Source organism: Rhea pennata, chromosome 5 (genome assembly GCF_028389875.1).
Source record: "Rhea pennata isolate bPtePen1 chromosome 5, bPtePen1.pri, whole genome shotgun sequence".
Taxonomy (NCBI): Eukaryota; Metazoa; Chordata; class Aves; order Rheiformes; family Rheidae; genus Rhea; species Rhea pennata.
Genome location: NC_084667.1, coordinates 33,714,223 through 33,733,863, shown reverse-complemented (window position 1 = coordinate 33,733,863; position 19,641 = coordinate 33,714,223). Strand labels below are relative to the sequence as shown.

The 19,641-nt window shown below is 36.0% G+C and overlaps 1 protein-coding gene across 5 annotated transcripts in view; it reads right to left on the bottom strand.

Annotated features, from left to right (window-relative positions):
• The window catches only part of SBF2 (SET binding factor 2), a 272,366-nt gene that overhangs the window by 115,789 nt on the left and 136,936 nt on the right, over positions 1-19,641 (bottom strand). The gene's annotated exons all lie outside the window — the stretch shown is intronic.

Genomic DNA, 19,641 nt, shown 5'->3' with positions numbered 1-19,641 from the left:
TGCCTACTGAGAGCCACTATGTTCATATCATAATTAAAACATCATTTCACTTAATAATTATTTCACATTCTGACAATTATTCTTTCCTATGCTGCTACATGAAAATTTGCTTTGGTGGAGTGAAACCTGAATCATAAATATAAAGGAATGAGGATTGGAAAAGGGTTCTTGAGAAACAGAATTAATTCTTAAGATGAAAAAGTTCAACAATAACATAATAACTTGCAGCACCAAATTCTATTCTCTAAGAATCCCAACAACCGACTCATGAAATCAAAGGCAGTGACTCAAGGATGGAAGGCTTTGTTATAAGGCTGAGTGAGTGAGTGTTGTGAGTATTTGCAACTGTTTCTGGTGGTGTAATTAATGCTATACTAGTACATAACAAACTCCTTTATTATACATCATGTAAGGATACTTGTAAAGAAAAATTAAACTAATTTCCTTATGTGAAAGAAATAGAACACATCAGTGAATGATTCAAAAATAATTTGAAATATTGTCTTTTTTTAATAGATGTACATATATTTGAACAAGTTCTGCTGTCTTTTGGTACATCCCTGTAAAAAACTTAAAAAATCAGCAACTGAACTGCCTGTTGAATGAAAACTGTCCTTATTCCTCTCCTGAACGATTTTTACTATTATTTTGGAACATATTTTTTGTTTTAACCCTGTTAAATCATAGAATCATACAACCAGTAAGGTTGGAAGGGACCTCTGGAGATCATCTAGTCCAACCTTCCCACTCAGCAGGGTCACCTAGAGCATGTTAGACAGGGTTGCATCCGGGTGGGCCTTGAAGATCTCCAGAGAAGGAGACTCCACAACCTCTCTGGGCAACCTGTGCCAGGGCTCCGTCACTCTCACAGAGAAGAAATTCCCCCTCACGTTCAGGCGGAACTTCCTGTGGTTCAGTTTTTGCCCATTGCCTCTTGTCCTGTCACATGGGACAACTGAAAAGAGTTTGTCCCCATCCCCCTGACATCCTCCCTTCAGGTATTTGCACACATTGATAAGATCCCCCCTCAGTCTTCTCTTCCCCAGGCTGAACAGGCCCAGCTCTCGCAGCCGTTCCTCATAGGGCAGGTGCTCCAGCCCTCTGAGCATCTTCATAGCCCTACGCTGGACTCTCTCCAGTAGCTCCACGTCTCTCTTGTAACGGGGAGCCCAGAATTGGACACAGTACTCGAGATGAGGCCTCAGCAGGGCTGAGTAGAGGGGCAGGATCACCTCCCTTGACCTGCTGGCAACACTCTTCCCAATGCACTCCAGGATCCTGTTGGCCTTCTTGGCCACAAGGGCACATTGCTGGCTCATGGTCAACTTGTCATCCACCAGCACTCCCAGGTCCTTCTCTGCAGAGCTGCTCTCCAGCAGGTCAGCCCCCAGCTTGTACTAGCGCCTAGGGTGATTTCTCCCTAGGTGCAGGACTCTGCACTTGTCCTTGTTGAACCTTACGAGGTTCCTCTCCACCCAGCTCTCCAGCCTGTCCAGGTCTCTCTGAAAACTGTATCAAGCTTTTTTCCACTCCACTCCACATCAAATTTCTTATTAAAAGTGTTAGGAATGTGTTTTAAAACATCTAACACCTTCTTCTCTAATCAGACACAACTCTCTGATGTATTATGGCTATAAAAAAGTTCTTGCTTGAAAAGACCTGAAGAGAAGATGATTCTTAGAATAGACAGAGATATTCACAGCTTTTGATACAGCTGAATTCTCCCCAAAAAAACTTTTACAATCAAAATGTCTATAAATAAAAGAAGCTTGAAAGAAATAGTCTTCCATTCATTGTATCATAAGATTGCAATCTAGTCTCAGAGATAACAGTTTAAAATAGTTTCTAATCTTTATTGACTATAAAACTATGTATTTTAAAAAGTATAAAACTTTATTTTAACAAAAGCATACAACTGAAATCAAGCTGTGAAATCTCTATTTTTTTTCCAGTTATGCAACATCGTCTTGCTGTGGATTATGATGATTTATGAGTCTAGAAGGAGTATCTTAATTCTAATACCTTTGCAAGTCAGGAAATTTATCCCAGATCAACACTGTTCACATGAAATCATTCCTGAAGATAGGTTTGCAAATGAGATATCATAATCATACAAAATTCTAAATGGTGTATTATAAATAGTACTGTTTTTTTTTTTATGACAAAATACATTAATGAAGTGGAAATCAAGATTTATTGTTTATAAGAAGGATGCCTGCAAATACTTAACTGTTTTTGAAAATTATTTTTCTAAACAGAAGTACATATCACATTTTCAATTTCTAGTGTCAGCAACTGTCTATAAAGCCAAAACTATTACAATTAAATTGATTTCTTTCTTCTATTAAAAAAATTGAGAGTGCATTGGCTTTACAGCACAACATCGCACGGTCTCCTAGAGAATACCAAAATGATACAGTATTTTATACCTAATGTAGGTAATCTTCACACTCAGATATAGTGTTACCCTGTATCTCTCTTAGGTTTTTGTATTCATCGCTGTAGGAAATGTTTTTGGTTGTCTTCAATTTACAGAAAATACCAGACTTCCAGTCAACGTAATTTCTTTTCCTGACTGTTTCTTTTACAAACCTCTGTTCACGTACACTATGTTAGAAGACAGATCAAAACTCTGTTATGAAGCTGAGGTCCTGCTCTTCTGCCTACTAGAATATGATCTTGAGAACTAGCAAAAACATCTCAAAAGCTCTTCGTTTCTGTAAAACTCTGAAACAAATACGTTAACAACAAGAGGTACAGCATCTGAACTCAACTATGGTAGGCCTGGATTCCTACCATACAATTCCTACCTTCATCTCCAGGCTTCATTGCATTAAAACCTAACTATTCAAAAGGCAACACAGAATGGATGGGGAAAAAAAAGACAGAGAGGGAGAAAGAGAAAGACACAATAAAGGGGTGTTTGTTTACAATATTAAGCAATCCTGATATAATCTATGATGTTTTCATAGCTCCACTAGGGAGCTATTGCTATATGCAAGCCTATTAGAGGTTGCAAATGAAGCTTTAGTTTGCCCTTCACAAAGATATTTCTCATTATAGCTCAATCAGCATCAGTATAGTTTATTATTTAAAAGAGCTATTTTTAGCTATAATCTTCCATGTGATGAACTGATGTCACACTTACGAATATGTACTGTTGGCATGTTTTTATTATATTTCATTGCTCTACATCTCAAATGTTCACCAATTTTTAACTGGTCACAGAAGATGATCTTGAAGTATTGGCTGTGCTGAATGCACCAAATGTAACCCTAGCTTTGCCAAGTTAGACAAGAGCATTGCTTTAATTACGAAAATCAGGAAAGCAACCCAAATTGAGAGCATCTAAATGTATCTCTTCCATAAACCAGTACAAAAAGGTACAGAATATTCACAATGCAATTTGAATTCTGATGTCTGTGCATAGCCACCTGATCTTCTACAAAACTCTCATAAGCAAGGACAGCGTGTCTTGCAAGGAATAGGAGGAATAAGTATAATAAACAATAAGGACATTGGGAAAAATTCAATCTTTGAGTGTGAAAAAGGACAAATAAAAGACATCACCAAAGCAGGGAGATGGGCTAATAGTGACTGGGTAAGCTCACTGACCCATTATTCACATAAACAAAGGGACAGGAAACCCTGTGTCTCCTGCTTGAGAGCCCCCAACTCGTTCCCAAGGTTGCAGCTCCTTGGAAAAAAGCAGCTAAAAGCAGCTGTGGACTGAGCACATTTCTACTGTGCAACCTATGAGAGGCTGAAATCAGTCGAACAGGAGAAAACGAACTGCAGGATATAGGTATCTTGCATATCCTTTCTATGCGTCTGGGATAAATCAGAATGCATATAGGAAATGTGTGAGATGTGCAATAGTTGTACCATGCTGTATTTAATGCAACTGACTTAACTTTAAAGATATTCTTAACTTCAGGTTTAACTTGGGATTTTGAATGGTTTTACTCTGCATCTAAAAAGTTATTTCTACATACTATCAGCCGTTATTTGAATTCTGAATGCACAAAAGCAGAAAGTCACCTCATCAAAATGGACCCTATTACAGCAGAAACAGATGAAAGAAACAGGAAATTTTGCCTTTTAGAGAATCTGGGAATCTCTTGAGTTTATATTTAAAAACAAAATTATTTCAGCAATCTATAATACAAATGAACATACCAAAATAAAACTATTCATTGTTTTTTACTGTGCAATTCAGAGTCCATACATAAATACATAAGTAACTTGCACTTCCAAAAATATTTCCATATATAATCTTTTGTAAAAGCAAGTTTAAAGCCAGAACTTCACTGTTGCTTTGCCTTTCCTGCATAAAAGCTTCACAGTTAAAATATATATATATATATATAAAAAACTTAAGGACAATTTCTGAAGAATTTTTTGCAAAATGTCAGAGCTCTTCCATTGAGAAGCTAATCACCAATATTAACTAACTCCTTGAAAGCACACTATCCAGTATGGAAACCTACTTGGAAAGTGAAACGCAGGCTACCCTGCTTGGACAGTGAAATCTCTCTCTTCCAGTCTCTGACCACTAAACATGTACAGTCCAGAGAGATTCTTCAGTAGCAGCCATTTCCCCTGTGCTTTTTCTCCTAATACTCTGTATACAGTACAGAAGAATATAAAATAAATAAATAGAGATATCAATACAAACATCTAATTTGGAATTTTGTCAGTTTCAAAATGACAGCTACTAATTCTACTACATTAACTTGATACAAAATATTGCTCTGTAAGTGTGCTTCAGAATATATTTTTTCAAAAATATGATCAAAGTACGATTGTGAAAAAATTAATCTGGTAGATTGAAACAAATCATAAACAGGAAGACTTTTGATTTTTTTTTAATCCATTTAAATCATTGATTAAATTATTTGACCAAACAATAAAGGTGTTGTTTCAACTCTCGAATGTTATTTACTGAAAACAAGTAGTTCAGAACAACAGTCTGAGTCCAGTTTCCTCATGCTATGAGACACAATCATGTTTGTTTGTAACCTTGAACTGTATACTGGTCCTCAGACTTCACAGTACATCCGATGCTGATTTGTCAAGGCATAAAGAGACAACATGAAAAACAACAAACAAGTTGATTTTTACTCATTTACAGTCTACAGGCAGACATACATCCTGTTAAATATTATACACATGCTGGCAAATTTTGAATGGAGGCTTCCTGACCTTCACTGTTTTCAAGTATTTAAAGAATCTGTAATTTGTACTAAATTATCTGACATCCTACACCAACAAATGTATCATTCTGCCTGCTTCCTGTTGTTCTAGATTTTAAGTATTTAAGTATGATTTAAAAAAACAAACTGTTCTTGTCAAATAATTAACTGTCTTTTACATTGCATGCAAGCAAAATATTATCTCTAACTTCTTCAGACTTTCTAAGAAGAGTTTTAAACATGAGATTTGGAAACCCAACTAGTTCAATATATTATTATGCCAATATGCCACTCTTGAATTATCGAGCACAAGAAAAAGCTTAATAGACAAAATAATCCATAACTTCGCCAGACTAATCCAGGAAATGACTCAATAATGAGTGAAAAGCCTTTCTGAAAGGACACTGGATATTGCACAGTGCAAGTTTTGTGCCAGGCAGTGTCAAACTCAAAAGGTAACTTGGAGACAAAACAGAGAAAAGCACAAAACTCTTTTCATTTTTATTTTTAGATGTAACCACATAGCACTGATAATGAACAAATTACATGCTTAAGTCGTAAATAAGAGACAACAATTGTACTCAAGATGCGTATTGATAATCCTTGCCAAATTGCATTCATTTGCCTAATTCAAAATTGCACGGTATCTACAATCCACTACACACGCTTCTAACAAACCAATAAAACCCCTATAATCATTCAGTTCAGGATCAATCTACATTTAGAAAATCCTGCAGTTCTCACAGAGAAGTGGACTGCAGACTCCGCCATTAAAGTATACGCGGACTTGCTCACAAAAGGGGGAGCAATCTAGCTGCGCCAGCACCCAGTTTTGTGAGGGTTAACTTAACTCTGCTTTCTGGCCGCATAACACACAGAACATGAGTCAGTCAAGTACCCCAAGAGATTAACTTATTTGGACTTTGTGTCAGACTGTGGAGGAAGAGAAGCAGTCTCTGAAGCACAGAGCCTTCAACTAAAATGGCTCCAAGCAACTGAATATTTCACGAAGCAAGTGTCCTTACTAACGGAGAATTCAGAAGCAAGCAACGGGTGCAACAGGCACTACTCAAAAAAGTTTTTAGATAAGCATCTTGGTTTGGGAACTGAAATGAAGGTAATCCAATATCTGAAGCATAATGTTGCATGTTATTTATAAAATGCAGGGCAAAATAGAGCCTTCTTTCTAAACAAACCTTTTGGAGAGTGGAGTGGGTGAAGAGGGAAGGAACGGAAGGAGCGTGCAGAGGTACAAATGCGACACAGGCATAGCGTGCCAACTGATCATCCAACAGGATACCCGAGAGATTATGAAAACTAATATAACGAAATGAATCGTCAGCTAAAAGCTAACTAGTCCTACCACTGTTGCTCCCCCAAACTAACAATATTAACCGTGTTCTGTCAATGCTGATTCAAACGATGGTTGTCATCCAAAACTAAGTATTACATAGGCATGAGGAAACAAGGATCAAACACAGTATGTGATCTGCTTAGGAAGATGCATGTAGATATCTGTCTTTTGCATGTTTATACTACCTAATTTTTTAAAATTAATTTCATTAATCCCGTTGTGTAACCAATTAAAGGAGGAACAAAAGCACTCCTAAGGTCTTGTACCTTCAAATGCAATTTTGCCAATACACTCACAACATGATTTTTTCATTCAGAGGCACAACTAAACACAATTAATAATAAAATATATAAATAGCAAGGTCTTCACCCTTGAAAGGCAAAAGAACAAAACCATTTCATATGCACAGTTTTAGAGCTATACATACACAAGCTATATACACCCAAAAGACAACTGACAAGCTCAAGCTTTATAAGAGAGTATTGAGTGAGGTTTTTTTGATAACACAGAATGTACAATGGAAGGTAGAACAGACAAATAATGGTTTCATATACGCAAAGTATTCACATGGCAGGGAGGTAAATGCAAAATTTAGATGACACTATGAATCATTTTGAATTATACAAATATAACCTAAATTACCTATTGTAGGATTGCAATGATTATATGCCTGCTTCATACAAAAAAGTTTGATAAGTTCTACCAAAAATAAATCTACTATATTTGAAATGTGTGGGGCTTTTTTTGTTCTTTTGCGAACACATCAAAACCAGATTCCAGTAAAGAACAAATGCCAACAGAATGTCAGTCAAGCAGGTTTTCATATAAAATTAATTTCAAAGCTGTTAAGGGGAAGATACTCAGATAAATTTTTGTTTTTCTTTTTTATTTTGTCTTCAAGAAGGCAAGGTGGGAGGCAATATAATTTAATATTGAGCTATTGACTATCAGATTACTGTTGGTTCATATATGCATTCAGTCACTAACATTTGATTAACAGTCTGCTCTGCTGAAATACGATTTATTTTCATGTCTGATTTCATACCTCATCTCTCATCTTATTTAGTTAACTAGTAAGACATCCAAAATAGGAAGCTATTTAGTTTGGATGTTTATTCCATAAATATCTAGTATTCTAGACCTGAGAAAGTCAGAAGTAGATAAACATCAACCTCTTACAAACCTGCTATCACTATACAGCATTTCTGTGTAACTCTCAGACTAATCAAAACTCTCAGACTAATCAAAACTCTCAGACTAATCAAAACTCAATGGAGGAAATTTTTTTCAAGAATTTTGAGTGGACTGGAATAACAGATAAACACTTATCAATTTAAAGGCTGCCTGATCTCCCAAATAAGGGAAGAAGAATGCCACTCCAATGTTTTCACTGTTTTAGAAATTTTGACAGCTGACTTTCCCTCAATAGAAATGCCTTTTTAAGATATGTAAGTTTACTGTTTGTACCAAGTATTTTGTGAAACCTTCTCTCCTACATGTATCAAAAACATGCTGGAAAAACAAGCATACGCTATGAAAGTTATTCATAGATGTTAAACCAGCCAAAATAATTATTTTTTCAGATAGTAAATCTAAAATCAGTATTTAATGTGAAGGAGAAATTATTTGTACCTACTAATTTGTTTTTAAGTAAATCAAAAAGAGTTACTGCAATTTGCCAGCTCTCCAAATTGATTCATTTACAGCAAACTATCTGTAAATGAGGATTCCTTACAGTCACAAACAGTCATTTCAAACTTCAGAAAGAGCATTAACAACTTTTCAGACAATCCAAAAATCTTAAATAAAACTTCATTTTTATAAATCAGGAAAATGATTACAACAATGAAAAACTAGCTTTTCAGGCCAAAGATTCAAAACCAAGGCAGGATCTACAGAAAGCAAAGTAATAACCATAACGTTTTAGAGACTACTGAAAATTATTCTGTATATTAGCTAATTAGCAAAGTACACTATATAGTGGGAAAGTGGCACACCAAAATAAGATTACTAAATTTATCCCGTCATTGTCAATCTCAGGAATTAAAGAACCGAATGGTAATACAACCTGAACAAACCTTTACATGTTATGACAGCCTTTTTTCAGGATTAAGATATATTAGCCAGATAGAATCACAAACCTGGTAGTGTTGCTCGCCTACAGATACCAGTGTATCTATAAAGCCTTGAAATTTAACCTTTATTTATTCAACCATTGCACAAAGTGCAAATCAGAATTTCCGAAAATACAAAGGTATACAATCTGCAAAAGGTATGAAATCTTGAACCCTTCATTTTGAACAACACAAAAAGCATAAGAAAATATCTTGATATTACCTTGATAAGGGGTATTTTGGAAATAAGTGGCAGTATTTTCAGCTGCATATAAAATATTAAGTCTCCAGTGATTTGAATGGAAGTAGAATAACAAATTCCACATGAAGATATGGCTTACTTTCTTTTAGAACATAAAATAATATTTCTCTCAGAGCTAGGAATAAAGCAGACAAGCAAAATACAGAATTTAGCCTCCAAAACTAAGAGTAGCTACAATATGAGAAAAGAATATTGTAACATGTGACAGAGACTGCTACATATAATGAATTGTAAAATATTCTTAGCAGAAATATTGCCAAGAGTAAGTGCTGATGGAGAAAATGGTTACTCATAATTTGATCAGATTCATTTAAAGAAAAAAAAAAAGTCATTTAACATAGTAAAGAAGGACAGCAGTAAAGTAGCATTACGATCCTTGGAAAGAAAAATATCCAAGAATGAAAAGAGTACTGTCAGTCTTGAACTGTACACAGGAAAAACGGTCAAGGATACACAAGGAACTGCAAACATATATGCTTCCTGTCTAAGAATTATAAAGTCCTTCACAAGGGTCGTAACTATTGAAGCTCTACATAAATGGTACCGAAAAATGCAAAGACAACAAGAACAGAGGTGGGTGACAGAATACTGCGGTAGAGCTCTCTTCAGACACTGCTGCGTATTCACGAAGCACAAAAACATGGCTATTCAATTAAGAAAAGGGTAAATGGAAACTGCAAGTTAGTACATCCACAAAAACGGGAAAATGTCTACATATTTTCCTACAGATAATGTTCAGATTCTCTGCATAATGTTTAGAGATTCTGTTAAGTTCTTCTTCTTTGTGAAAAACCCTGAGATTTTCCTGACCTACTGAGATCCTGGCACCCCGGCACACACTGCAGCCGAAAGGTGGCTGTTCATCAACAGTAAGCAAAGGAAGGAAGGTCTTTTGAATTAGTCTTAAGCATGTCCATCCCATGTGCTATAAATCAATGCACACATAGTTTAGGATTCTGATTATATATTGTGGGATTCTGATTATATATTGTGGGATTCTGTTCAGCACATTCTAGCAGAGAAATGTAAACTTGATAGCACATGTAATGCCTCTTGCTGGAACGAAACAAAACAACCAAAAAAAAAAAATAGTGGTAGGAGTTAGAACTGATACAGTTGAAGGAAGGCTGCAATTTTAAAGTCTGTTGCAAAATTGTGTTGGGGAAGGGGGAGTAGGCAGAAGAAGATCAGTGAAGATCAGTCTTTATGTAGAGGGCGTAAGGCTAACCACAGTGTTTTGTCTTGGGGGCAAGGGATTTCATATTGGCTAAATGTGTAGAGGTCTGTACTGCTAAACACTTTGAAAGACTTTGAGCTACTAGCATAGTGGAGTTAAGTAACAGGGTAAGTAAAAGGCAAGAGAAAGAAAAATCACGGCTGCTCAACCTTCTATATTCCTCCTCAAAGGAAATCTAAGAAATTATAGGACTTACATGCCCCTGACTAACACCACCGTGCAAAGACCCCATTACACACCAGAGCCTTACTATTTGGTAAGCATATCAAACGTTATCTTTTTTTAAAAGAGTACTTCCATACCAGAATATGAAAAGCATAGTTTCTGTTTCCATTTTAATTAAACAAAACAGTAGTGGATGAAGAAACATTCCTGTAGTTAACTATTTTCGTGGGGGCCAGGGTCAGGAAGTTTGTTATTGGCTAATACAGCACATAAAGGATTCAAACCACAACTGCTAAAAGTTAAAATAACCAACGACTGTTTTCATTAATCATAATATAAATAATATTAAAAACATATGGATTTCATGAAGATCTGTGGCAATGAAAATATTCATACTATACACATGAAAACGTTACTGCTGTTTTCCATAAGGAATAATCATAAACTAATGACTTGTTTTAATTAAATAATATAATTTTGGCTTTCTTTCCATTTTCAACCAACAGCAAGGTATATGGCAACTAAAATGCCTAAGTTGCTGATAATGATGAATAAATGAATGAGTAAATAAATGATGCATAAACGAACGAATAAAAAGGAATTATCACTTGCTGGGATTCTGTGGTATGCCTAAATATAACTATTTTTAGAAGATAATACGCTGAAGAAGAAATTGTGTCCCTGACCTCTCCAATGCAACATTAAAAAAAAATGTGAATATGAAAGCAGGCAAAACTCTGTTATCAGACAATCAGTGAGGCTCAATGGTGTTAAGAACCTAAAAAGCTTCAGAGAAATCTTACTGAATGAGTTGCAATGTTGCAATCAATATGCAGACTTCAGATAGTATGTATATGTAAAAACTTATTTTTACAACTACATTAGCAGTAGTTTAAGCATGACATGACAAGAACAAGCATAAGGAATGAAATCTATTTAGAGTATTAACACTGAAGTTTTGAAATTTAAACTTTAAATGCTACAGTTTGCTCGTGAATAAGCAAAAAATGTGTTTCTGCATTCATACCATTAGAAGTAGAAAGAAGGGTAATGTAATCCAAGTCAGTTCTGATTCAGTAAGCAAGTAAGTTTTCTTCACCTTTTCTTTTTTTTTTTTTTTTTTTTGTTTATTAGATATTTTCTGGTGTTTACATTTTTTTCAACTCTGGAAAACATTGATTTGCTTTCACCTCTCACCTTCCCAAGAGGCATTTTCTAAGGTTCTGATATAAATAGAAAAAATATTTGTTAGGATTACTCTCTTCTCAAACACCTCGAGTGAAATTTTCACTTAATAAATTGTTTCACTTCATCATTATAAAGCAAGTATCAACATATTATTGTATTGTTTTAATATCTGAAAGTCAGCTTCCTCTTAAAAAAACAGCCAATCAAATAAAGGACTTTATCACATATACAGCTTCTAGTTTCTTTAATGCTAGTATTTATTTAGGTAACTTTCCCTTCTGAGGTTTATAATTTGCTTACAGTGAACTACTGCATATGTTTCTCATTAAAAAATCATTAGTAATACAAGTTCAGACTGGGTAAAAGTAAGTGAGCATCTTGTGTGATGTTCTTCATGGTTCTGCAAAACAGTGAACAATACAGGAAAAGCTGGTCACAACCTGCCAACACATTTCAGAGTCCTGTCCATGAATAGCTGGCATTACAACATTACACTGGCAGAAAACAAAGCTCCCAGTGTATCCACATACGCCAGACAAATGTCAAAATACAAGCAGCATCCACTGAGGGCACAGTCTAACATTAGCTGATCATAAACGAAAGGGACAGTCTTACCCCATTTCCCCAGCCATTCCCTGATCTTGCACACTGCTACTTTCTTTCACCTGCATTAAAGCTCTGGTAGCATCAAGGTGAACTAGTTCAGCAAGGAAGAAGGGATGAAGCTGTTCCTATGGCAGCAGCTAGCTACTAGACTGACTTAACCATAACCTGAGGCTGTGGACAGAAAACAAACCTTCCCTCTTTCCATCCCTCCAAATATTTTCTGTTAACTTAGTGAGATAAAATAGCTCTGCATGGGTCAAGCAAGCACCATTTCAGGGACATGGCAGGACTGTGCAACTGGAAATAGAGAAACAAATGGGATCTGCAGCCTGTCAGATAAATCAGTTTATGCTGCTGGGGAAATGAAGCCTCAGTGACTGCCCACAGAGTGCAGTTATTTTGGAATGCAGAAGACCTGCTATACAAAATTTGTTATCGCAATATCCTTTTATTTCCTATAGCTTCAAAAAGAATACTTTCTTTCTGTTTTGCTGTTGCAGCAGTAAGTGCCCATTAGCAGTAAATGCTGTGGCCAAATCCTTTTGTAATCTATTAGTTCTTTGACGGACTACATAAATCTACTCTGAAAGCTTGAATGGCAAATTCTCTCTTGATGGGTTATAGAGCTAATCACAGCTCACTGGCCACTTCGATTTAAACTGAAACTGCAACATAAGCCAGCAACATTCATTCATGCAACATGCAGAGCCAGGTTCTGTAGGCTGGACAGTATACAATTTATCAAGTTCAAAGACCGATTAGGAGTTTCTAAATTATATACATACGAATAAAACTGTCATCATAATTTAATTTTATTGTATATGTAGTTAAATTCCAGCAAAAGGTATATATTCTCATAGTGTATGATATCTCATGGAAAGAAAGAAATGGAGCGAACTGGGCAAAAAGCTTGGAAACATCCTGACGGCAGGCCAAAACCACCCTGGTTCACATCACTGAAGTCTCATGACAAACATGAGATGTGGAAAGGGCATCACATAAACAGGCTGAACTTAGTGCATCTTGCAATTACAGATACTACTGTACTGAAAACTCTGCATCTGCAAAAGTTACGTATCTCGTTGTTTAGCTGCCCATAAAATATTTCTGAATAAAGCATAATATTAAAATATAAACAATTCTCACTCTGTGTTGAAGACACTGGGATTTTCTTAGCCAACAAGTTGAAGCCAGCTAATATACTGACTGTGCAGTGACCCTTTCATATTTCCCAGCAATACAAAAATGCATACATATTTAATATGGATTTTTCACATTTATATTGTAATTTAATACAGTCTTCTACTGTTATAAGGTATACTTGAGATGCTGAACACCTTATCTCCCCGAAACCAGAATTAAAATAATGAAAACATTACAGAAAACATCCCTCAAAGTAACAACAAATGCATTAAAAGCAAAAATTCTGGGTATTTTAACATATCCTGGATTTAAAAATATGGACCTGGAAGGTTCTAGAAACAGTAGGAGTCTAGCCCCCTACCATCATGACGACATCAGACAATCTCAGTTTATCTCAGTCTCAAAGATGATCTCCAATTAATCAAGTTTCATCTTAAATATACTAAGATCATTTGTCATTACTATTCACAACAGAAGACTGTTTCAGAACTTTTCTGCTCTTAAAGTTAAGAAATCATCTAACTTCCAGCCTTAATTGATTCACGGCCATTTTACATTCATTTGTTCTTCATGTTGATCATTTTCTGTAGCTTAAATAAGTCTTAAAAGGTCTTCTCCTGTTCCCTCTTCTCTCTCTTTTTCTTTCTTTTTAAACACTTTACTGTATTTAGATCAACATCTCTTCTCTTGGCCAGAACTACGCTGAACTGCCAATACTCCCTTAGCCTCCATTAGGGTAAACTTCCCTGTCCTCCTCTTATTTACTAACCCAACGCCATGTCTATTGCAGGAAGAATCCCCCCCCCCCCCACCAACCACACACACACAAAATTCTGCACAACCAGAGAGGCACACGACATTCCAGAGGAGATCTGGCTTAATTCTTTTTTCTAAATGAAGAACTTAAACACAAGAACATAATAGCTACTTCACTGGTAAGGCCAGTGGTTCAACTAGAATTCTGTTTTTGATAGTGGTTAACAGTAGACTCTGAGGAACTACTATAAGAATACCGCAAAAATACAGTGAAACTTTCCTAGGATACTTTCCCAGCCTTCAGGACAGTCTTAAACTTATTTCTTATACAGTTCATAACTTCTACAAAAATCTTTTACTTTATTTAAGATCCACCAACTTAAGTAAGGACTGCTGAAAGACATTTACTTGAAAAAAAAAAAAAAAGCTAGATGGTTTATAGAGTACTTAAATGGTTTATATGGAGAACTTAGTTAACTATCACACATATTTAAAGTTTTGTTGCAAGTTGAAGTGCTTTAACTCCATTATGTTCCGTCTCTGGTATACTGTTTCAAAACAAGTGTTTAACATATTTATCATATAGTCTAGATCAGATGACAAATATTGATAAAAAAGCAGCAAATGGTAATATATACAATCTATGATATGGAACAAAAATAAAAGGATAAAACACAATTGAAAAGTCTAAAATGTTTTGTTCAAAAAAGCAGTTTTGAAAAGCCAGTATGAGCAATAACATGATCAACAGCTTACACCATCTTTTCAGATTCTACGTGATTTGGGGATTTCTCTTTTCAAAGGAGGCATTCCTCTAAAAGCATCAGAACTACTTTCTCTTTTATTCAGAATAAAAATGTAAAGCACAGCATGTCCTACAAGGATTGTCACTTTAAAAATGAAGTAACATAGAAGTTACCTAATTTGTGGAACATCGTATTTCAGTTTTCCCATTTTTTGATGAATAAGTACTCCCTAATAATTGCAGTAAAATTAATTACATTTTTGATGTTTTTATATAAGCTTATGAAATTGATCTGAAAATTATATGAAATGACAAAGCTATTTACAAAAAATGCTTTTTTAATTAAAGGATAAAATACAAAGTATTACATAAAAAACTTAATAATCACAGAACAAGTAAGTTCTGTCTCTAATTCTTACTATTATCTTCACATAGCTCTATATAAGATCCATCTGTCTTAGAACTATTTCAAGAGTATCAGATGAGAGTGCAAATCTGTAAAATAGTAACTGTCACTATGTAACTGCTATATGTTCAGGGGTCTTTTAAGAGAACTGAACAGGCATGGATTGAACTATGCATCAAAATGGTCTGTTAAAGACTAAGCCATGTGCCAAAATATTACAGTTAGACATAAAACTGAGAATTTTTCAAATAGTTTTGCTCACCACCTGAAGTACTCAAACTTTCAAACATTATTAAACACCAGTTGTTTCATAGCGTCCACATGATCAACCTGATGTTAACTTTAAAGCGGGCCCTGTTTAGAGTGTGCGATTTGACCTTTTGACTTGCACAGGTCCTCACCAACATAAATTATTTACAATTCTCTAGAAGCTCCTTCATCATGGTTAATGCCAAGTAATTCAGGAAGGGGAAACTGCAAGATCACGTAAGACAACCTGCTTTATTTTCCCTAGCACAAGCTACTGCACATAACCTGTCATTCACCATGACTGCAGAGTGTAACTTCTATAAATTCATATACAATAAATTCCCAATCTAGCTACGTACTGATGCAACAGAAAAAAAATTATTTTCAACTTTCTTAAAAAGAAAAAAGTGAAACTTATTTTAAGGTATTAACAATATTACAAATAGAAATAATAAGCAGTGTAATAAACACACATTATCTTCTGTTACTTCTCTAATGTTTTTTTCTTTGAATAACCATCTTGGTGTTTATGTATGGACCAAGTATACCTATTCTATTGAAAAAGCGAAATAGAAGCACTTACATGGAAGAGTTTTTATCTTTTGTCTTACAGTCAGGGCAGCACATTCAGTTACTGTAAGTAAAACTCTTTTCCCTTCTGAAACTGAAGGAACATTGGAAAAGTTCCATTCACAGTATTAGAAATGAAATACTTTGAATACAAATGGACTCTGTCTCCAACAGCACTGTGTAGTCCAAAATGCTGTCCCTCTACTTGGCTTACACATTCTCAAAAGCTCGTAGACCAGCAAGAGTGAAAGTTAAAAAGTATCTGTAAAGGAGCAGCAAGGAAGTTTACACTAACTTTGCAAGAAGATGGTCAAATTCTGGGGGTCACCGAGAAAGGATTTTGAAACCAACACACGGAAGCGAAAGACTGAGCAGTTCAGTCGTGCTTTTGCAAAAAGGAAAATATCTGCACCCTTCCGCTGCTTCTTGGCAATCAGCAGTGCAAAAGGCACAGTATGTTGGCATCCAGATTTTCTTCAAAGATCTCTATCTTGGTATTTAAGCTTTCTCTTACCACAGAACAAGCAAATATGTTCAGGACTCATGATAGAATGTATTTGAGGCAGTGTCTTATGATCTCACCTGGGAGTGCACTCTTCTCCCAAGCATTCAAGTTTTCTTGCTCTTAAATAGTGTATGACACTTAACCAAACGTTTCATCCTCTTCCTTACGCAAGATGCAATTCAACCACAACAGCCTTGCAAATCACTTACGTTTGACAGCACTAATACTGCTCTCTTTCAGTATGTAAATTGGTCTGCTAATTTGCATCCAAAGCTGTTTGTGACAGAGTCTGTAGACTTCAAGATCTTTCTTTGAGAAAGCAAAACACCTTTTTCCTTCTGTGATGGTCTCTGCAGTCTCGTAAAAAAGTTAATGCACGTCACATGTATATCTCCTGAGAGGTCTACTTGAACTTTACTGCTGCTTGATGGTGCTGAAGTCTGACTCAGCATGCTTCACTGTACTCAGCTCCAAAACAAAGCATCACAGATGATCTGCACCACATCATTTCTCTGTATGCTCAGAGACCTCTGTATAGGTCAACAGTTGCTAAACTGCGGGATGTTTATCTTTGCGATAAATGAACAGTTATGCTCCCTTAGCTAATCTCATAATTTTTGAGGTGCACTGGGATCCAAGAACACATTGGAAAGGCTGTTCACAGATGAAGCCAGCTTAGCCAAAACATCACCTTTTCACGACTTCTGGAAGGCAAACAATGAAAAGAATAATCAATCGCCAGGGAGCAACAATGGCGGATCGCTCCGTAAGAAAAGGCAAGATGGGAGCCAGGCATGGCAACAAGGCAAGCAGGGGCTGTGCCCTCACCATGAAGTGGTGAAGTCCCATAGCATCCTCAGAAAGATGAACAGAGTAGGGCCAGTGACAGTAGCTAGGTTCAGCCAAAAGTACAGATTGTCAGATGAGTCCACAGTGATGAGCAAGGTCTTCGGTCAAGCCAGAAAGTCACAGAATCACAGAATGGGTAAGGTTAGAAGGGACCTTTGGAGATCACCTAGTTCAATCTCCCTGCTCACGCAGGGTCATTAACACATGTTAGAAGTCAAATCAGCAAGCAGGGTCAGGTTCAGGTCCAAAGCCAGTAGCTAGGATCAGCCATATTTCAGTTATTATCACTGGGAAAGTCCATAGTCATGAGGAAGGTCCAAGAGTAAGCCAGGATGTCAAGTGTGCAGGTGAGGGTCTGGCTCTGGATCAGCAAGGCACATCGCCAGGCACAAGTGTAGCTGCACCATGGCTCAGGCAAGAACCAAAGGCAAAGGCCCGAGCTCAAATGCAGCTTCCAAGTGACCAGTGGCCCAGGGTCACGGCTTCCTGCAGCTCTCTCACACAGCTCTTTCCACAATAATCTGAACACAGGCTACACAGCTGTGCCACATCAATGCTGACCTTGAGCAACATCACCTAAGCCCTGGAGTGGGGCTGTTGTTGCACTCAAGGCCCCGACATCAGCTTTCAAAGGAAATATTTATAAGAACCAAGGACAGAGCCTGCTAAACTATTAGACTAAGCAGAGATCTCAAGTCTTCAAGAGTAAAAGGTGTGCTGAATGCTACTGGCATGAAAACAGAATTGTAACAAAAATCTGGTGTTTAATAAGCTCTATCTGTCCAGTCAAAATTATGAAGTAAAAGTCTGTTAATTTAAAGCCCTCTATATGTACAAATATCTATTTCGAATAGAGATGGAGCTGTGGATCTTCATTTAAAACAATTTAAATGATAGTACTGTTATTCAGATCTCCCTCCACAAAATAGTTGAACATCACAATTTTAATATATTCACTGCTATATAAAAAAAAGTTTATAAAAACTTTTCTCCATTAATTTTTATCAAATCAAATGACTGAAAAGTGGGCAAATACAGGGTTCTTGTTGTTGTTGTCATTGTTTTTATTTCCTTGCACTTAGATAGCCCACCAGCATAACTTGATGAAGAGAAATGGTAACTAACACATGAGCTCATCTTTTTGTTATGAAGAATTGATTGATTTATCACTGTCTAACAATAATGGGTTGTGGTTTCATGATTATTTAAAGCAATAAAAATTATCACCATCACAGTCCCACTGCAGAAAAAATGGTAGAAAATGATTCATCTCCATTTGCTTACTTAGTGTTGGATTTTATTTATTTGTTTATTTATAAATAACTCTCTTGTGTTAACAGACAAGTTACCTACTCTAGTGCAAAAGAAAGGTAGGAACATGCAAGCAGGGAGAAAGGAAAGATTATGCTGAATTATTCAGACTCAAATCACAGTTTTGAATTTTGGAATTGACTAGTTAGCCATAATAATACATGTTACCAATACAATTAATATCACAGTGGAGCATTTTAAACCACTTCTACTGAAGCACTTTCCTGTTTATCAACTCTGCCATACTCCATACATCTCTGCCCTTTGTCTATTGGCACACCTAGACATGTACTGTCTAGTACCAATATTTTATGCAACTATGACAAATCCTTAGATGTTCAATCAATCACTTCTGGCATCTGAAATTACTGGTATTTAATGACACCAAAGTCTTTAAATATAAATATATATATAGAGAGAGCGTATATATATGTGTGTGTGTGTGTGTGTATACACACACATACATATATATACACACACACATATATAAAGACAATTGTTCTAGAGGTTCCATATAATACCTATGGCATACACACAATTTCTAGATTCAAACAATTTTAAGATATGGAAAAAGTCAGAAGGATAATGAAGAAAGTATGATGACCAACATTTCCAAGGTAATTGCACCACAGGCTGGACAAAGGAAAGCCAAGTTTGCCAAGCAACCTGATTCAGCCTAGCTGTGGCATTTATCTTCATCCTGTTCCATCTATTTAATCTCTACATTGCACATACTCCTGAATTCAAAAGTATTCTTGCCATATGTCTTCACTGAGAAGATTTAAAGCAGAATTTACTGCAGAGTTTTGGTTTGACACATTAAAAATTACCTTCTTTGTAACACTGAAAAGCCAGTTTGACATCTGTTGAAAATACCTGAACTGGGAATGAAAGACAGGACAAGGAAAAACAGCACAGGCAAATTAAATGAAACAAAGGAAATGAGCAGATAGGAAAACAGTACAGGTAAAAAACTAAACAAGAAG